Here is a 19,627-nt window from a genome sequence, read left to right as displayed (position 1 = left end):
ACACCCTTTGAGATGGGATGAATAACCTTGATAGTAAGTGTGAACTATGACTTCACTGAGTATTCACCTCATAATGAATTACATTCCCTTAGGAAGTTTAAGTTTTTCTGAAGTACACTTATGGAGGAATAAAGCATCATATTTTATTCTTTCCACATTTGAGTGGGAGCAAATACAGTTTTTACATATATATATATGTATATATATATACACACACACATACACACTCAAAGATATATACATACAAATCTAAGAATAGAAAACTAAAGTATCTGGGAGGAAAACCATCTTGATCTCTCTGCAGAGAAAAAAATATTTGTTCGATTGATTCTATGGAAATTGGAATGAATGAAAATGTGTAGCTCTAAGAGTCTTCGTTTTACTTATTAAAATGATTTATGAACAGTTTTGAAAAACAGAAACTCTTTGGTATACACCCTCAGAATGTTTTCAGACAGTCATAAGAATTCATGTCCCAGAGTTAAATTATTCTGATAGATGTAAATATCAATATCAAAGAAGTGCAGAATAAAAAATTCTTACTTCTTAAGTGAAAATGGGATATTGAGGCAGTTAACAGCTGAGGGTAAGACGGGGGAACCCATCTTAGATGAGGTGCACAGGAAAAGTATCTCCAAGTAAGAAACATGTCAGGCAGGACAGAAACATGAGAAGGGACTAATTACAAAAGGAGCTGAGAGATAGAATAAAGAAAAAGAAAAGAGAAAGGAAGACAGAAAGGCTGATAGGAAGGCATTCAGGTTAAAGAAAGGAAAGGAAGGAAAGAAAGGGAAAGAAAGAAAGAGAAAGATTCTTCCTCTGGGGGAAAGTGTGAGGCTAGGTGTTGGAAAAGAGATCGGAGCACAGAACTAAAATAAGAACAGAGTAGCTGCAGTGAGACGAGCAAGGTGGAAAGTGACACCAGATGACACTGGAGCAAAGGTCAGCAGCCAGGACATGGCAGTCATGAGAAGGCCTTGCTGTAACTGCAAAAATGTAAGAGCTGTTCATTTTTGAAATACCAAATGTCTGACAGGGCAAAAAGAAATGAGTTCTTTGCCATGATTTAAGAATTCTGTGATCACACTTGCCTTCTAAAGTACGAAAATCCTTTCTATCACAAACACTTCTCACAAACACTTCTCCACTCTGTCGAGCTATGATGCTCTTCCTACCATCAATTCCTAATAATGCAAAGATGCCCAGTGTACGAGCACTGTAGAGTGTGTGTGTGTGTGTGGTTTCAGAAAATAATAGTGTTTTCTTTTTTCCAATAGGAACGAGAATGTTTTGAGGCTCAAGAGTCTAGGCACACACAGTTCAACGGATTTACTTTGGGTCATACGCCTGGTCTACCACCTAGATCTACTTTACCATTTTCCTAACTGTGGTCCAGAATAGCCACAGGCCATGAGTTCTAACAGATGTGATTTCCTCCTGTATTTATAATGACTGCTTCCATATTTCTTCCTCTTCTCTTATAAACTCTGCGTCCACAGTCTAATCCCCACCCTCCTTGGAGTCAACTAACAAACCTATTTCATACTCTATTAATGATTCTTTCTTTTTTCATTTTTCCAAATATCTTTTCCAAAGCAGAGATTATTAAATAAATTATTTCCCAGAACACTCAGAAATGATTGAATTAATCAGAAAGTTTTAAGTAGAATTGATTTCTGAGGAATACACGAATTTCTGGAAGGGGGCAAATCATGATGAGTTCCTAGACTCTTTTGCAAAATTTGGCAGTTCATAAAATAAATTAGAGGTTTCAACCTGTTTTCTGAGGAAAATAAAACAAAACAAAACACAGTAACTGCAAGCACTATAAACTCTTACAATTAATAAAGTTTCCAAGGTTTTTATTATCTTTATTTTATTTCTATTATAAATAATTGTAAAATATAATGTACTATGAAAGTCCTTTTGTATTCATTAATTGTATTTATACTTAATAACCACTGGAGTTCCCTGATATTTAATTAGATTATTTATTTTTCATTTTGTTAGGTCAGATTTCAGTATCTAAAAGATGAGTGGGGTAGCTGTAACTTCTACTAATGAAGACATTGAGTTTTTGGAGACATTTTCTCTAACCCGTTTTCCCTCAAGTGCTTTGCTTAAACTATTTTTCCAAAGTAAGATAAACTTTTTCAAAGGCTGAATTAGGGTAAGTTGAGACAAACGTATTTTATTTCAGATATCCAATGAAGAATATATTCTTAAAATTGCCAGCAGCAGTAAATGACATACAAACAGAGCAAACAGCACGCTGAGCCCCAGCAAGTCCACCTGTCCTTTGTGTGCATTCTTTTCATCTTTCCCACAGTCTTTAGGTGTCGCTAAAGAGGCTCCTAATAAATTGTTATATAGTCTTAGTATTCCAAAAATTGCAAGGAGGAATCATCGATGTCAAGAATTCTTTGAAAAAGCTACGTAAGAACCGAAGGTTGACACACACTCTCTCTCTCTGAGTGTGGTTCCCAACAGGAAGCCAATGTGTACTGCATGCCTAGGCTTCAGTCCAAGCAATTGTCTCTTGGCTAGAGTCAGGATGAGCAGAGATCCAAGTGTCATCGCTAGATGACACTGAGAAGAAAGTGGCATTTGGTGGCTGAATCAAGCAAAACTCTGATCTTTGATTCATGGTGCTGTCTTGTATCCTGGGATGAGCTAAGAAATTAGTGTGTTCCCTTTCATTTGTTGAAAGGAGCAGCCAAGTCTCTGTGGGTGATATTCTGTTAGGAACTGGAAAATTCACTACACCAGAAATGGGCAGCCATCCTAAATTTTCTATAAGATAAATTAACTTGGACAATATCATTGGAACTTCTACCTGGGGTGATCCAAAAGTAATGATAATTTCGATCAAAAAGTATAAATTCAAGTGTATTTGAGTTAAGAGGGCTCATAATCACTAAGAGAAAAACAACAAAAATATTTTCCTTCAGACTATACTACAAAGCTACAGTAATCAAGACAGTATGGTACTGGCACAAAAACAGGAATCTAGATCAATGGAACAGGACAGAAAGCCCGGAGATAAACCCACCCACATATGGTCACCTTATCTTTGATAAAGGAGGTGAGAATATACAATGGAGAAAAGACAGCCTCTTCAATAAGTGCTGCTGGGAAAACTGAACAGCTACACGTAAAAGAATGAAATTAGAGCACTCCTTAACACCATACACAAAAATAAACTCAAAATGGATTAAAGACCTAAATGTAAGACCAGACACTATAAAACTCTCAGAGGAAAATATAGGCAGAACACTCCATGACATAAATCACAGCAAGATCCTTTTTGACCCACCTCCTAGAGAAATGGAAATAAAAACAACCAAATGGGACCTAATGAAACTTAAAAGCTTTTGCACAGCAAAGGAAACCATAAACAAGACCAAAAGACAACCCTCAGAATGGGAGAAAACATTTGCAAATGAAGCAACTGACAAAGAATTCATCTCCAAAATTTATAAGCAGCTCATGCAGCTCAGTAACAAAAAAACAAACAACCCAATCCAAAAATGGGCAGAAGACCTAAATAGACATTTCTCCAAAGAAGATATACAGACTGCCAACAAACACATGAAAGAATGCTCAACATCACTAATCATTAGAGAAATGCAAATCAAAACTACAATGAGATATCATCTCACACCGGTCAGAATGGCCATCATCAAAAAATCTAGAAACAATAAATGCTGGAGAGGGTGTGGAGAAAAGGGAACCCTCTTGCACTGTTAGTGGGAATGTAAATTGATACAGCCACTGTGGAGAACAGTATGGAGGTTCCTTAAAAAACTACAAATAGAACTACCATATGACCCAGCAATCCCACTACTGGGCATATACCCTGAGAAAACCATAATTCAAAAAGAGTCACATACCAAAATGTTCATTGCAGCTCTATTTACAATAGCCCGGAGATGGAAACAACCTAAGTGTCCATCATCGGATGAATGGATAAAGAAGATGTGGCACATATATACAATGGAATATTACTCAGCCATAAAAAGAAACAAAATTGAGCTATTTGTAATGAGGTGGATAGACCTAGAGTCTGTCATACAGAGTGAAGTCAGTCAGAAAGAGAGAGACAAATACTGTATGCTAACACATATATATGGAATTTAAGAAAAAAAAAATGTCATGAAGAACCTAGGGGTAAGACAGGAATAAAGACACAGACCTACTAGAGAATGGACTTGAGGATATGGGGAGGGGGAAGGGTAAGCTGTGACAAACTGAGAGAGGGGCATGGACATATATACACTACCAAACGTAAGGTAGATAGCTAGTGGGAAGCAGCCGCATAGCACAGGGAGATCAGCTCGGTGCTTTGTGACCGCCTGGAGTGGTGGGACAGGGAGGGTGGGAGGGAGGGAGACGCAAGAGGGAAGAGATATGGGAACATATGTATATATATAACTGATTCATTTTGTTGTAAAGCGGAAACTAACACACCATTGTAAAGCAATTATGCTCCAATAAAGATGTTAAAAAAAAAAAAAAAGAAAACAGATCCTGAATTAAACGCATGTGACTCTGTTGCCTGAGAGAAGGCAGTGCTGATGATTTCACATATATATGAATGTAAACTGAGGCTCTAAAGTCTATGCCTGGGACCAATCCTGGTGCTGCTCTGATTAAGGTTAAATGAGAAATCTCTTTCCCAAAATGGCATCTTTTAACATTTAATAAAAATTAACTGAAGTGCCTACTATATGTGATGTCCTATACTAAGTATCAGGAATTCAGAGGGAAACACAAATTACCCATAGTCTTTCCATCAAGGGTATCCCCTGTCTGAGGGAGGCGGACGTTAAGCATGTTAAGGCACAAATAAAAATCTAATTATAGGTGGCGATTAGGACTCTACTGAAAGGTGCTGGTGGGAAGTGAGGAGCTAGTGAGAACAAAGAAGTGGAAGTACTGTAGCTTGGGGCGGCAGTGTCTCACTCTGTAGCCAAAGCCCCACCTGAATTTTTTCGCCCTCTTATATGATCACCTTAACAAACTATGCAGTGACGTTTGGTGTGTTTTGAAGACATAGCTGGTGTCTTTGTATGCAATGTTTTAATCTGCCGTAGGGGTTTGCCATATCTGTAAACTCCACTACTAGGTCAAAGGTTCCTGACCAGCCTGCTTCAGATACCTTAATCCGAGTGTCTAAAGAGCCGATGAAAATATTTACTTCTTAATTTTGATATATTTATATACAGCAAAACCAAATTAATGTTCTGCTTAGCAAGAAACATCAACTGAAGCATAATTTAAAGTTTATGAGAACTTTTAAATAATGTCCTTGACTACTCAGCTTTAGAATTCGGCACAAATTATATTTTCAAACTCTCATAGCAAATCTAAACTTAATTAAAAGAATATTCTAAGTGTTTTTTAAAGCCAGTGATGACATTATGATGTCCAAATCCTATACCATTAATATGTAAATAACTGTAAATGTAGTCACATAGTTGAAGTATGTTTTCTGTCAAACCCGTTCAGCTGCAACATGCATTTATTGTAGTACAGTGAAATAAGAAAAAAAACGTAATTATTGGTCATTCCCACCACGACAGTAGGAATCAGAGATATGGGAATAATACTGCTCTCTTGTTAATTCATAACACTCAGAAGCCTTATAGCTAAATCCCTGTGTGCCTCTTTTCCTATAACAAAATTTTAGAAAAGGATGATAAAAAGCAAATAAAAAGGGAATACAGTTTTCCCTTAACTTCAATCAAAGTTGGGTAAATGTCAACATTCTGGAAGAATCCAAGAAACACTTGACAATGGCAAAATGATCAAGAGTGACATAATCAACAAAATTCTACTTTTTTTTCTGTTCTGAAGTTTGAGGAGTTGCACTTACTAACAAGATTACACACTCTTTCGTTTTCATTAAAAAAATAAAAATAATCATGGATGATACAGAGGAGAAATTTACAATCTGTACCTTTTATCCTAAGTTACGCAGCTCAAGTTGCAACTGTCAGCTCCAAATATATTTTATAATAAGGGCACAGAGTTAAAACCTTGATGGACAATAATATATCAGGTTGCTATGGACAAAGAATAAGACATTTCCACTATGGCTTCTGGAAACAACCATTATATTGGTGGTCTTCCCTATTCGCCAAGATTAATCAAAAATGACTGTCTTATGTTTGCTTTACACAGGCAGACAAAATCTTTTAAATTCATGATTCAATGTTCAACATTCTAGTTGATTATTTTAATCACATCACACACAGAAGTACTTCAGTCATCCAATATTTCCCAGGAGGCACAGCCTCAAGTGCCATCTCTAATCTTTTTAGAGCACCTTCTTCTGCTGCCGTTCATTAATTAAACAGAGTTTTGCTGATGATTCTTTTGGCTGCTGTTCCCCTAGAAGCTGCCCGATCTCTTGTCATCATACTGTTTCCTTCATCGCAACCACGCTGGTTCATCATCAATTATTTTCCTCCTTCAGAACTATTTTCCTCTCTTTGACGACTTGATAAATCTTTACAACCAAATTCTGCCTCACTTATTCAAATTACTTTTCTTCAAAGGCACTACCGCTCTGTCTTTGTAATCATTTCCTTATTCCCCAAAGGAGTTTAAGACTCCAACATCAACTACAGACATACATAAGTAAGTGCCCAGATTAAAGAGCAAAATTTCAAGCCAGGAGCCAAGTTTGATACTAATATCCGTGTCATTCAGAAAGGGTCAGGAACTGGGGTAGCAATAGTAATCTATTCATTTATTTTCATTCACTCAATGTATTCAGTGCTATAATTCATTCAGAGCTATATTTATTAAGTACCCGTGTTGTGTCACCACTGTTCTGGACACTCTGGTGGGCAAAACCGAAGTGGCATTTTTGGCAGATTGTGTTTCTCAACAGAGTCATACCCACATGTCCCTCTCATCATGTAACTTTGACATTTCCACCATAGAGGGATGAGGGCCTATGTTCTTTCCCCCTGAATGTGGATGCACTTGCAACTATGGCAGAAGTAACGTTATTTGACTCCTGAAGCTAGATTTACAAAGCCACACAGTCTCTGCCTGGTACTTCTGTGACACTCACGAGTGGCAATAAGTTACTATGTAAGTAGTCTGACTGCTCTGAGGTGGTAGCCATGTTGTAAGGAAACCCAAATAAGCAGCCAGCAAGAAATGAGTACTCCAGTTTTGATTGAGTTCACTACCAAAAGCCATCACCACCTTGCCAGCCACATGAGTGAGCCATCCAGAAAGTGGATCTCAGCCTCAAGTCAAGCATGGAGCAGAACAAGTCATCCCCACAGAGCCCTGCCCGAAATGCAAATTCCATAACTACTGTTGTTTCAGTCACTAAAAACAGTCACTAAGTTTTGGAGTGGTTTGTTACTCAGCAATAGATAACTGCTACATCCCAGACCTCAGAATACTTACAGCCTACAGTGGAAGATACAAAATGTTACCAACTTACATCTCTATGACATACTGTGATATACACCCTGTTGTCATATAGTTCACTCTGTTTGGGTCAGTGGGGTAAGAACAAACACCCTAGGAAGCCACACTTCCAACTGAAACTTCACCTTTGTATGAAAGAGAAAGAGCTGTTTCTTCCTCATAAACTTCACTGCCATTTTCTGGAACACATGGCATATAAATCCAGGATCATCACGAGCATGAGAGTTATGTTTGCAATTCAGTTACAGCTCTAGCCAAAACCTTGACATTCAGAAGGCTCCACAAAGTCAAAGTCCAGGAAACCAGAAAATAACTTAACCCCTTTTGCCAGAACACTCTTCCTAAACCTTAATATAATCATGGACTATTAATCCCACTGCTGGGAAGCTTTCTTTTTAAACTACCACACCTGGAATCTAATGATAATGATGATGTTCCTACTCTATTGCACCTACTACTGATAATAATACATTTATTGATCGATTACTACTACTAAATATTTTACTAAGCATTGAGTATACATTTTCTCACTTAATCATCAAGTAACCCTATAAGATAAATGCTAATGTTATCAACGTTTCATGGAAAAGGAAATTGAAGCATAGTAAAGTGAACTCAGTTGCCCAAGGCCACCCAACGTGTGAGCAGTGGTATTGTGTTTGAACTCAGATAGCTTCAACCCACAGCCTGTACTCTTAACCGCTGTGTACACTGTCCTCTTTTGTACTACGGCAATGCCTTTCTCGGTTTACTCATCTTAACTGCCCAATTGATAGCAAGTTCCTGAGGGCAAGAATCAAGTCTTAGTCATATTTTATCTGTATAACCAATAATGAAGTGCCTGGTAAAAGTATGTTTGGTGCTATGTAAATAGACATTACATAAACCCATGATGGGATGAACTGTATAAGTCACTTCTCCTTCCTGGTAATATCCTTAACAGGAAGGTGAGGTGATTACAGTAGGTAGTCAGAAATATCCGTTTCAGCTCTGAAATTCAATTATTCTCTGACCTCTACTACCTTTTTTTTTAAAAAAAAAAAAAAAAACCTTTCACCCTTAACATTTTTTGAAATTTATTTTTGGCTGTGTTGGGTGTTTGTTGCTGCGGGCGGGCTTTCCCTAGCTGGGGCGAGTGGGAGTTACTCTGCCTTGCAGTGCATGGCTCCTCATTGCAGTGGCTTCTCTTGTTGAGAAGCATGGGCTGTAGGTATGTGGGCTTCAGCAGTTGTGGCACGTGGGCTCAGTAGTTGTGGCTCACGGGCTCTAGAGCACAGGCTCCATAGTTGTGGTGCACGGGCTTAGTTGCTCTGCGACACGTGGGATCTTCCCGGACCAGGGATCGAATCCATGTCCCCTGCATGGGTAGGTGGATTCTTAACCACTGCACCACCAGGGAAGTTCTGACCTGTACTACCTCTAAGTGAGGCAGGAACTGAGAATTTTCATTGCCTTACCCCTAGACTAGAAAATAAGATGTTTCATAGGGTTGTACTGAGACTGGCTTCTCCTCTTAGCATTGGGATTTCCTGTGCTACTTTAATGAAAGAGTTCATTCTCTACAGATCCTTGAGAGTCACTCAGTTGAAAGAGTCAGTCACACGTTTGTTCCTAGAGATTGGGGGAGAAACAGAAAATTCCTCAAGGCCCACAGGGCTTGGCAGTTCTTAGGGGAGACAGAGATCAAGGTTGGGATGCCATTATCACTCTTTGGGTCTCTTTGGTCCTCAGGAATGACCCATTCAAGGCCTCCTCATCACAAGGTAAGAGAAATGAGAAGCTGAAGCTCCTTTTGCAAGGTGGCAAAATGAACTCCACATTTTATAGCCTAGTTCTTGGAATTTGATGTATAAATGCTGTGGAATGCTGAGTCGGCTTTAGGAGGGAGATGATCTACCTCTGCTACCTAGTTTAATTTTGCTTTTTGTGGGGGGAGGGGAAGAGGAGGGAGGTATTAAGTTCATTGCCAAGCAAAATTACTCAGCACAACCCTCCCTATTTGAGCTCTCACAAATGAGAGGCATGGATCTCTGCCTCAGATTCTCTGCTCCACTTAGGTGTCAGAGACATCACATCAAAGCCTTTTACTTTTCCTCTCAGAAATGCTTGTATTTTTCCCCTGTGACATCTACTGACTACTCTCTCATATAATTTACCTGGACTTCCTGGGTTGTAATGTTTTACTATTTCCCCAGCAATGACTTTAGAAAAGCATTTTGTTACCTACAGGACACAGTTCATGCCCTCCTTTTCTTACTTATAGTCTTGCCAAGTTGTCTGTAAAATGAGTCATTTCCCTTACTCACTAACATGGTAAAATGAAAGTTGCCATCTTTGGCAGGGAAGGAAAATAGCCTAAATGGGTAGAAACCGTGTTTGACTAAAGGGTTAATATATGGCAGTTTGACACTACAGATATTTAAACCTTTTCCCTGTCTGTAACCACAAGTATTATATTACATTCCTATTGGATCTGCCTACAGTAGTACTTGGCTCTCTTTTCTTCATGTGTTAAATATACATTTCCTTTATAGCTAACAGTTTGGTCAACTCCTGGAATTTATACCTCTTCTATGAGCCTCACTGCTCTGTGATTTCCTGGGGACCACTCCTAGACTCATCTTACTACTCATCCTAGTGGACCCTTGTAAATATTGACCCTTGGTATCTGTCATTACAGTGATGATCGACACAAGCAGGCACTTCTGCGAGCCTGCCAAGACGACTCATTCTCCCAGGGTTACCCAACTGCCTTGCTCACATTGGATGTTGGCCAATTTCCTCCAAATCAATGTGGGAGAGCACCAAACTTCTATGTTTTGTCCCTCCTTTGTTCTTTGACAACAGCGTCTAATGACCACACTCTCCCTCCTCTGTTTCCATGGCTAGTAACCCTGAGGTCACTTTGACTCAGATTCTTTCTTTGAGATGAACATTAGTCAGACTGTTAGGAATTCATGTATGTATAGCTTGGCAAAGAGGTATATAGAACATTGGAATGACAGTCACACACCGTCCTGGGCTTTTGGTTTCCCTTATTGCTTTCAGTCTGCCTCACTGTGTGGAAACACTGAGCTCCCTGCTTCTTTCTAACCTTCAATGGTTTGGTATCTTTGATTGCTTAGTCTCCTTGTAAGATCTGAATCCACAAATCTCCTCTTTTACACCTGTCATGAAGAATTACAGCATTTTTGAAACATGCAAATAGTCTCTTTACTGCTTGGCCTCCTTCCAAACCTCTACCTTCCTTTCTTCCATTTATTCATTAGACATTTATTGAGCACCTATTATGAACTGGTATTGTTCCACATACTGTAGCTAACTTGTTCTACAAAAGAAATGAGATTCCTGGTGCTTATATTTCTGGAAGGCAGGGAAAGGAGGGACCAGAAAAAAGAATAAACTATAAACAAGATAACCATTGAAGAGATGAATTAACTAACAGCAATTATAAGGGGTAAATGTAATAGAGAGTGACTGGGGGCGGTAGGACTATCAAAGAAGATTTCCGAGTTCAGATGAAATGATCCTGAGAAGGAAGGGAGGAGTTCCATATTTGAAAGAATCTAAGATAGTAAATCTTAGAAGTTCTTATCACAAGAAAAAAAAATTGTTTGTAACTGTGTAAGGTGACAGAGGGTAACTAGACTTATTATAGTGATCACTTAGCGGTGTATACAAATACTGAACTATTAGGTCATACACTTGCAACTAACACTGTACGTCAGCTTTACCTCAATAACAAAAGGAGTTAGTCATGCGACCAATGTTTTACAATAAGAACATATTTCGGGCAAAGGGAACAGCATACTCTGTGATGGGAAAAACTTAGCCAGACAAAAGAACAGAAATAATGCAATAAAAATGGTTGAACCAAGCATAAGAGCAGGAAGGCATTGCATCTCACCCATATTACCAAAGGTTAAACAAAGAATTAGTAACGATAAAGATGACACTGATCATTTACTTCTTCTATTCATTTGTTTCAGTGACACGTGAAGGAACTCAGCTTAACCCATTAGATACTGAACCAAAAATCTGTGAGACTGCAATCAGGCAACCAATTCAGTACATCTGGTTCTGTTATGTTACCTCAGCCTGTCCTTCCTTTCCAACTTTCTTTCATAAGAATATATCTTTGAATTCTACAGAAACATGAGTGTGGGATATAGCATAACACCAAATTTTGAGAATTAGGAGATAGAAATATATGCATATGTGTTCCAAGAAACAAGCACAAGACTATTTAGAGTTATGCTATTCATATCAGTCAGACGAACAAATGCCATTTATTCTAAAATGGATTAATTTTAGAATACTTACAGTAGAATAAATTGTGATACATTCATACAATAGAATGAAAATGGCCAAGGTAATGCTACAAAAAAGAACATGAATTACTATCACAAATGTTGAGTTGTGTGAAAGAAGATAGACATAAAGGCATATACACTACTACAAATCAGTTTATCTGAAGTTAAAAGTACATTTAAAAACATCATTTTTGTTTGTTTTTGCGGTACGCGGGCCTCTCACCGCCGCGGCCTCTCCCGCCACGGAGCACAGGCTCTGGACGCGCAGGCTCGGCGGCCATGGCTCACGGGCCCAGCCGCTCTGCGGCACGCGGGATCCCGCCGGACCGGGGCACGAACCTGCGCCCCCCGCATCAGCAGACGGACCCCCAACCACTGCGCCACCAGGGAAGCCCTAAAAAACATCATTTTTGAATGCATGTGAATGTGTAAAACTATAAAGAAAAGCTAAATTATAATCATGACCCTCAGAAGAAGGGCAGTAGGGAGGGGGGAAGGAATGGAGTCAGAAGTAGGCTGGGCTGCTCAGCAAATCTGGGAAGCAAGCAATTATCCATTTCTTGACCTGAGTGGCATTACATACGTGTCTTTTTTCTTTTTTCTTTTGATAAATCAGTGACCTACATATCTTTTATTATAGACTCATCCTTAAGGATACTAAATTTCACAATAAAAATTGGTTAAAAGTAGAGAATAACATAGTTCCTAGTATACACTAAATATTCCATTCATTTAAAAAGATGGTATTATTAGTTTGGATAAGACATTTCTCCTTACCTGGAGAAGGATTAGGTGAAATGTTTTCTAAATACCCTGATAGCTCAAAGGAAAAAAAACACACCTATTTTAAGAAACAGTTTAGGGACTTCCCTGGTGGCATAGCAGTTAAGAATCTGCCTGCTAATGCAGGGGACATGGGTTCCATCCCTGGTCCAGGAAGATCCCACATGCCGCGGAGCAACTAAGCCCATGCACCACAACTACCGAGCCTGCGCCCTAGAGCCCGTGAGCCACAACTACTGAAGCCCGTGCACCTAGAGCCCGTGCTGCACAACAAGAGAAGCCACCGCAATGAGAAGCACGCACACCGCAATGAAGAGTAGCCCCTGCTCGCTGCAACTAGAGAAAGCCTGCGCGTAGCAAGGAAGACCCAACGCAGCCACACATACATACATAAATACATAAATATACATATATATATATATTTATATATATATAAAAGAAAGAAACAGTTTAACCTACTGAGTCTACTAGCCTACTCTGTACACAGTTCCCTCGGTGTAACATGAAATCCAGATTTATGTTTGTACAAACTAACATTTGGAAATAAGCATTAATAAATTAAAAAATATAATTCATCATTGCTAGAGTAATTTAGATCTTACTGTGTGTTCCATAGCCATTGAATTTCTATTTTGCCTTTCTTTACATGTGCATAACTAATAGACTCATTGCAATAGTTTATGTCTGTTTTCCCTGCTACTTTAACAACTGAATGGAGGTAGGGCCCTTTCTTGTTTTAATGACTGTAGAATCCTTGGAATCTGCAGTACTATGTGCACACATCGGGCAGTGAAGAGTGTTCTGTGGTTCTACTGATTCAAGTTATCCTATCACAGGGCTCACGGTAATTTTAGAAGTGAAAAGTAATACTAGCTGTTAGAACAGATGCACGCAAAAAAAAAAAAAAAAAAGAAGAGATGCACGCAAATTCTCAGTGACGGATAGTAGCTTTACTGGCAGGGTCTGAAACAGTGGTGCTCCTGTGTCACTAGTGATGGGGGCACAATGAGAAATCCTGGCAGAGCCTCCATCACCAGCGACACACAGGAGCACCACCGTTCCAGACCCTGCCAGTAAAACTATTATTAACTATTACAGTTTGGTTGAGCCTGCAAAAACTACTCAATTGACTTTTTTCACCCAGCCTTATACACCCTTCCCCACCAGAAAGCAGGTGAAGGAAAGATATTGAATCGGCATTTGAAAGGATTTCACTTCTCTCCTTTCCAAGCCACCCTTCAGTGTGACCAATATCAGTGATTACTTTATGTTATGAAACTAGAGAGTAAACATTTAATTTATGTTTTTGTTTGGTTGTGAAGACGTAGATGTACACACACACACATACACACACACAAAGAGAAAGAGAAAGAGAGAGCGAGAGAGTACTTGCAAGAGTGTTTTAGAGAATGTCTCAAAACATTCAACATTCAAAACAGAGAACAGTTCTGCTGGAAGATTAATATTCATTCTCACATAGTGCTGGGTAAGTTTGAAATTAAAACCTCAATTCCTTGATTCATATCAATAAAGGGATATTTCCAAGAACCTCTTTTTCACATCAAAACCTTAATTTGTCAAAGCAAACAATGTCCTTCTTTTTGCAAATGCTTATTTACCTTTTCAGACTATTCCTAAACTGCACATTCTTTCTTATTAAAAGTCAGCTACAGATATGTTGGCCATTCAAGACAGATGCTGAAATTTTAAATTTTCTAATAGGTTACCTTCAAGTGCTGAGTGATCACCAAGAACTGGAAATGGTGGATAATCTGCCTCTGTGATTCCAGACTAGAGCTCACAGAACCTTTGGGTAATCAACATATAGAACAGCATCACAGCACTGGGGTGGTTTAAACATGGACAAACTGGCATAGGTAATGTGGTTGAGAATCAAATCACTGAAGTACTGGAGATTAAACAGAATTAATGAATATTATGCTGCAGTCTCCATAAATGAGCCAACAAATATGCAGCAAAATCCTGAACGGCAGCCTTGAAATAAGGAGCTTAATGTAATTCCATGTTTATTGGTTTGCCTAGAAACTAACTTAGAAGGGGGTTGGGCAGGCAGGACTACAAAACGTGAAGGGTTCATAGGTTTAATAAGGAAATTATTAACTCTGAACTGCGTGGCGATGTGAGATATAAGTTCTCCAGTGTTCTCCTCTTCCACAAGCCCCTTAATATATTAGAAGGCAAGGTTAGAGGGCATGCAGAGAGGTTGCTATACAGTGACAGAGCAGTGCTTAGGGCTCCAGACAATCATGGACAGCAAATGTCATCATATTCAAACCTGCCGTCATTGCAGCCAGAGATTATCTCCCCTTCTTGACAAACTGCATCTGTGGGTAAAGCTTGCTTATTGATTTTTCCTAAAATATCTTTCTCGAAACATACTGCTTAGGACTTGGTTATTACATGAGAAATTTCACCAGTTAATTAGATTACTAAGGATGCTAAACATTTAAAAAAGGACAGGTAGGGGATGGGAGAGAGGGTTAGAAGACAGTTGAATAGCTCTTATGATAAGAAAATTAACAGGCTGTGAAATGGGGCATGTGACTTCATTCAAAAGCCTTTTGGAAGAGGAGGGATTAGTTTTTAAGTTTTAATTGCAAACCACAATGTCTTAAGGAGTCACTGATATCACTCATGTCAGAATCCCTGTCGTTAGTTCAGCTTCTTGTTTTTATTCAGATATAGAAACTGAAGAGCTGATGCCCAGGTGGCAATTGAAGAGGTATCATTTTAGCATTTCCTCTAAAACCATTAAGATTTACTCTCACTTTTAGCCCTCTCACTTTTAGCACAGTGCACACGCAGTGCACATGCAGTGCACACACAGGAGACATCGTGCTTTAGCATCTTAGCTTGAAAGAGCTGCTCAGGGAGGACATATTTTCTCCTAATTATTCTTGACAGGTATTAGGTCAGATTAATTATTTTAAAATTCACCTGAACAACAGCGTCTTTGCTAATTACTTCAGGGCATATACGTAATTCATTTACAACAGGGAAAAAAGGAAAAGACTAGGGGAGAATTCAAACCCTGACCCCTTTGGTGGACAATGCATAAAAAGAGGTCCCTTTGTGACCTAAAAGGGGGCATAGGGAGCAGAGAGTATCTGGAGCCTTTACTTCAGAACGAGGATAAATGTTTCTTTATATAAATATCCCTATTTATATATTTATGTGTTTTAAAGTATCCATATTTAAATTATTTTTAAAGATACATTTGAAACTAGTTTAGAACATATATGTCAGAGTAAGACAGTGAGTGGTTAAGAACATGAATTTTAGAGAAAAGATTTTCCCAGCTCAACCTCTTGCAAGCTTTGCGACCTTGGGCAATGTACATACCTCTTGAAGGTTCAGGTTGTCCTTGTTAAACTAATAATAGCATTTAGCACCTACCTTACGGCTTGTTGTAAGAATTAAAATATGAGATATGTAAACCACAGCATGTGACAAAGAGTAAGTAATATTTGTTAGGTATTATCATTTCTACAGAAACATAGGAAATTAAATAAATGTTTGCCTAGACACTTTGAAGCTAGTCCTAAAAATTACCTTTAAAATGAATTATACCTGTTGGCTTGAACTGCATTAGAAAAGCCCCTTTAAATTTAGGTTCAAATTTCTACAGGGAAAGATGGATTAAAATATTTCAGTAGACTAAATATCCACTGATATTAAGCAAAAGTCAAAACTGTCCAGGGGCTCTCAGGCTGATAGGAGAGTGTTAGTGCGTATGACTTGTCCAGGCCCTACTCAGGTCTCTGAAAGCATTTCGAAACCATTGATTTGTCAGAGAAGCCCAAAGGAAGATTTCTTTATATGAAATCTCCTAATATTTAAATGCTTGCTCAGAGGTTTTTTAATAATCATATGAGACAAACTTATTCTCACATCGGTTTTTATTAACTGAAGAATTCTAGGGTAAATTACGGATTTGGGAACTCATAATCCAGCATTTAGATACATATAAACTGAAGACTAATTTTGCTGAGAAAACAAACTAGGTTCAGCCTCTGTTACAAAGGATCGTTTTGATTTCCTTTTCAAATACTAGAATATATTTACAGCTTAAAAATTAGATGGAATAGAAGCCATTAAAATTGATGACATTGAAGGAAGGAAATAGTAGAAATATTTTCCAAATGCAGACCCAAGTTGAAAATACAACTTGTAACACCATCTGCATCAGCGCCATCTATTTTGTTGCCTAACACATATGTTAACATCGTTGTCACTACTTTAATTTACACATCTCTCTTGAAAAACAACTGGATACTGAAGAGAATGCACGCCTCACCAGGCATGTGAGGCAGAAGTCTGGATGGTGCTAATCACATGTGGCCAAGAAGACGCTTTCTTACTTTCCATGAAGGAACTGTGTGTCTTAACACTATCATTAATCTACAAGGACAAAATGTGAATAGAATCCTTTGACTATTTTAGGGTGAAACTCAGCTATTACAGTGAAAAAAAAAGGAAATAAATGTGCTCAGGGTGGGGTGGGAAAAAGAATGCAACTATCTTAAATTGCCAAATGGCTGATTGGAATAATCATCAGGTACTGGCCATTCCTGGTGTTGTGTCTTCTCTTCTCCAGAGTAACAAACGCTCGTGAGATACTGAGTCTGAGGAGGTCACAGATGCCCACATTTCTCCTCATTGAGGAGGTAGCTGAGTTGGTTGGATGTGAATAAAATGCTCAGAAACAGAATAATTAAAACAATAACAAGACTTCCCTGGTGGTGCAGTGGTTAAGAATCCACCTGCCAATGCAGGGGACAGGGGTTCGAGCTCTGGTCCGGGAAGATCCCACATGTCGCAGAGCAACTAAGCCCGTACACCACAACTACTGAGCCTGCGCTCTAGAGCCCGCGAGCCACAACTACTGAAGCCCACAAGCCTGAAGCCCGTGCTCCACAACAAGAGAAGCCACCGCAATGAGAAGCCCACGCACCGCAACGAAGAGTAACCCTGGCTCGCCACAACTAGAGAAAGCCTGCGTGCAGCAACTCAGACCCAACACAGCCAAAGATAAATAGCTAAATTAATTAATTTTAAAAAATAAAATAAAATAACAACAGGCGCCCTATTATCTTTGCGGAAATGAAAGAGGCAAACAGATTTTCGCTCATTCTGTTTCTGTTTCTCAGGGGTAAATAAGCGGTAGCTGGCTTTGGGTAAGAGCTAGCTTTCCAGAGTGAGGAGGCTCACCCGAGAAAAGGCTAAGCTTTTCAGTAAAAAGGAGATTTAAGCTTCTTTTACTTCACAGCCTAATGTTTTTGTTAAAGTCTATTACAGTACCTAGGTCCCCAAATAATTTTGGGTTGAGTTATAGGAGCAGAAGGGGTAATAGGTCAAGAGTTATGAGGGTGTTTTCTCATGTAAATGGTGGTTTGATATTGTTGGTATGATACATATATTTACCTCGTTGTGTTATGATTAATACAGAGAGAGTGTATAGGGCGGTAATACTGTCTTAGCCCCTGTGAGGATAATAGTGATATTGGACTAGAAGAAAGATATTACTACAAATAGTTCTCTGATTAAGTTGATTGTTGGGGGCAGGGCTAGGTCTGTAAGATTTACTAGTAGTCATCATGTTGCCATTAGTGGAAGAAATGTTTGTAGACCACGGACTAAAATTATGTTTCAGCTATGAACACGCTGATAATTTGAATTTGCCAGGCAAAATAATATAGACGATGTGAGGCTGTGGGTGATTATTAGGGCCCTAGTTCCTATGGAACTTGAAGGTGTTTGGGTAAGAAGAGCTACTATGACAAGTGACACGTGCTTAACGGAGGCGCATGTGATGAGCTAGTTTAAGTCTGTTTTGTGCAAGCAGATTGAGCTCATTATAATTACTCCTTAGAAGGACAATATAAGGAATGGGTACCCTACATACTTTGCTAGGGGTTTCAGGATTATTGTGATTCGTAGCCACCATGTTTGCGTTGTAGGGCTGCAAGAATCATAGATCAGGCGATAAGGGCTTCTACGTGCATTTTTGACATCATAGGTGTAACCCATAAAGGGGTATTTTTACTATAAAAGCCACTTTACACACTAATCGTGTGAAAATATGGGATCAAAAGTTAGATATTGTTTGGGCTCAGTACCGCATTGTTAAAAAGTTTAGCGAGCCTGTAGTATTTTGGATAGACATTAGTGCAACTAGAAGTGGAAGGGATGCCACTAGTGAGTAAAATAAAAAAGTAGAGTCCTGCATTAAGCCGTTCTGTTTGGTTTCCTCATCAAGTAATAATAACTAATGTTGGGACTTGTGTTGCTTCAAATCAGCTGTAGAATGGAATCATTTCCATGGCCTTGAATGTTAAGATTAAGAATATATGTAGTATGATTAATATAGCAATAGACAGTTTGTTTGCTTTTTTCCCAAGCCAGTGATTCTTTAGGTAGCTGGAATTGCCTAGCTCTGAGTGTTAGTGGTAAGAGTCATGCCGTTCGAGTTGGTAAAGGTGCTGACAGAGGGTCAGAGAAGATTAAAGTTAAGGCTGCTGTTAGAAAGGTAAAGACTAACAAAACTAATTAGTATGCTGTAGGTTGTGGTGTGAATTCAAATTATATTGCTTTTCGATAAACGTGTTAGTGGCATGAATATAATAGTTAGAACAGTAATTTTAACACTGGAGAAGGTTTGTATTTCGATGCAATCAGTGCCATAGGTGTTTGATAATATTCCTAGCAGGGATAACCTAGCGCAGCTTTTCAGGTTATGAATATTAGTCAGATGACGAGTATTATGCTAGCTAGAGTGAAATGGACATTTAGAATTATTAGGGTTGCTATAATGAATAATGATAATATTATTTCTTCCTGACATAGCAGAGAAGATATTAAGTGAGATCAATAAATTAATAGCCCTATAAGGGAAACTGTGAATGCTGGAATAATATTTATGTAGACAAAAGATACTCAGTAATTATGAGTTTAATCATAGTTTAACGAGACAAAATCATTTGTTTTCATTTAAACTAATTATCATATTTGTGTCATTCTGATCCCTTTTGAGTTCACTCACAGGCTATACT

At 38.7% G+C, this 19,627-nt stretch overlaps 1 long non-coding RNA gene across 4 annotated transcripts in view; it reads right to left on the bottom strand.

The window, feature by feature from the left end:
- Positions 1-19,627, bottom strand: part of LOC149749912 (uncharacterized) — an 83,409-nt gene that overhangs the window by 13,163 nt on the left and 50,619 nt on the right. The gene's annotated exons all lie outside the window — the stretch shown is intronic.

The sequence above is a fragment of the Delphinapterus leucas genome, chromosome 3, assembly GCF_059928025.1.
Source record: "Delphinapterus leucas isolate spDelLeu-1000000601 "Yukka" chromosome 3, BTC_Dleu_Yukka2, whole genome shotgun sequence".
Classification (NCBI taxonomy): Eukaryota; Metazoa; Chordata; class Mammalia; order Artiodactyla; family Monodontidae; genus Delphinapterus; species Delphinapterus leucas.
This window is presented reverse-complemented; position numbering and strand designations above follow the sequence as displayed.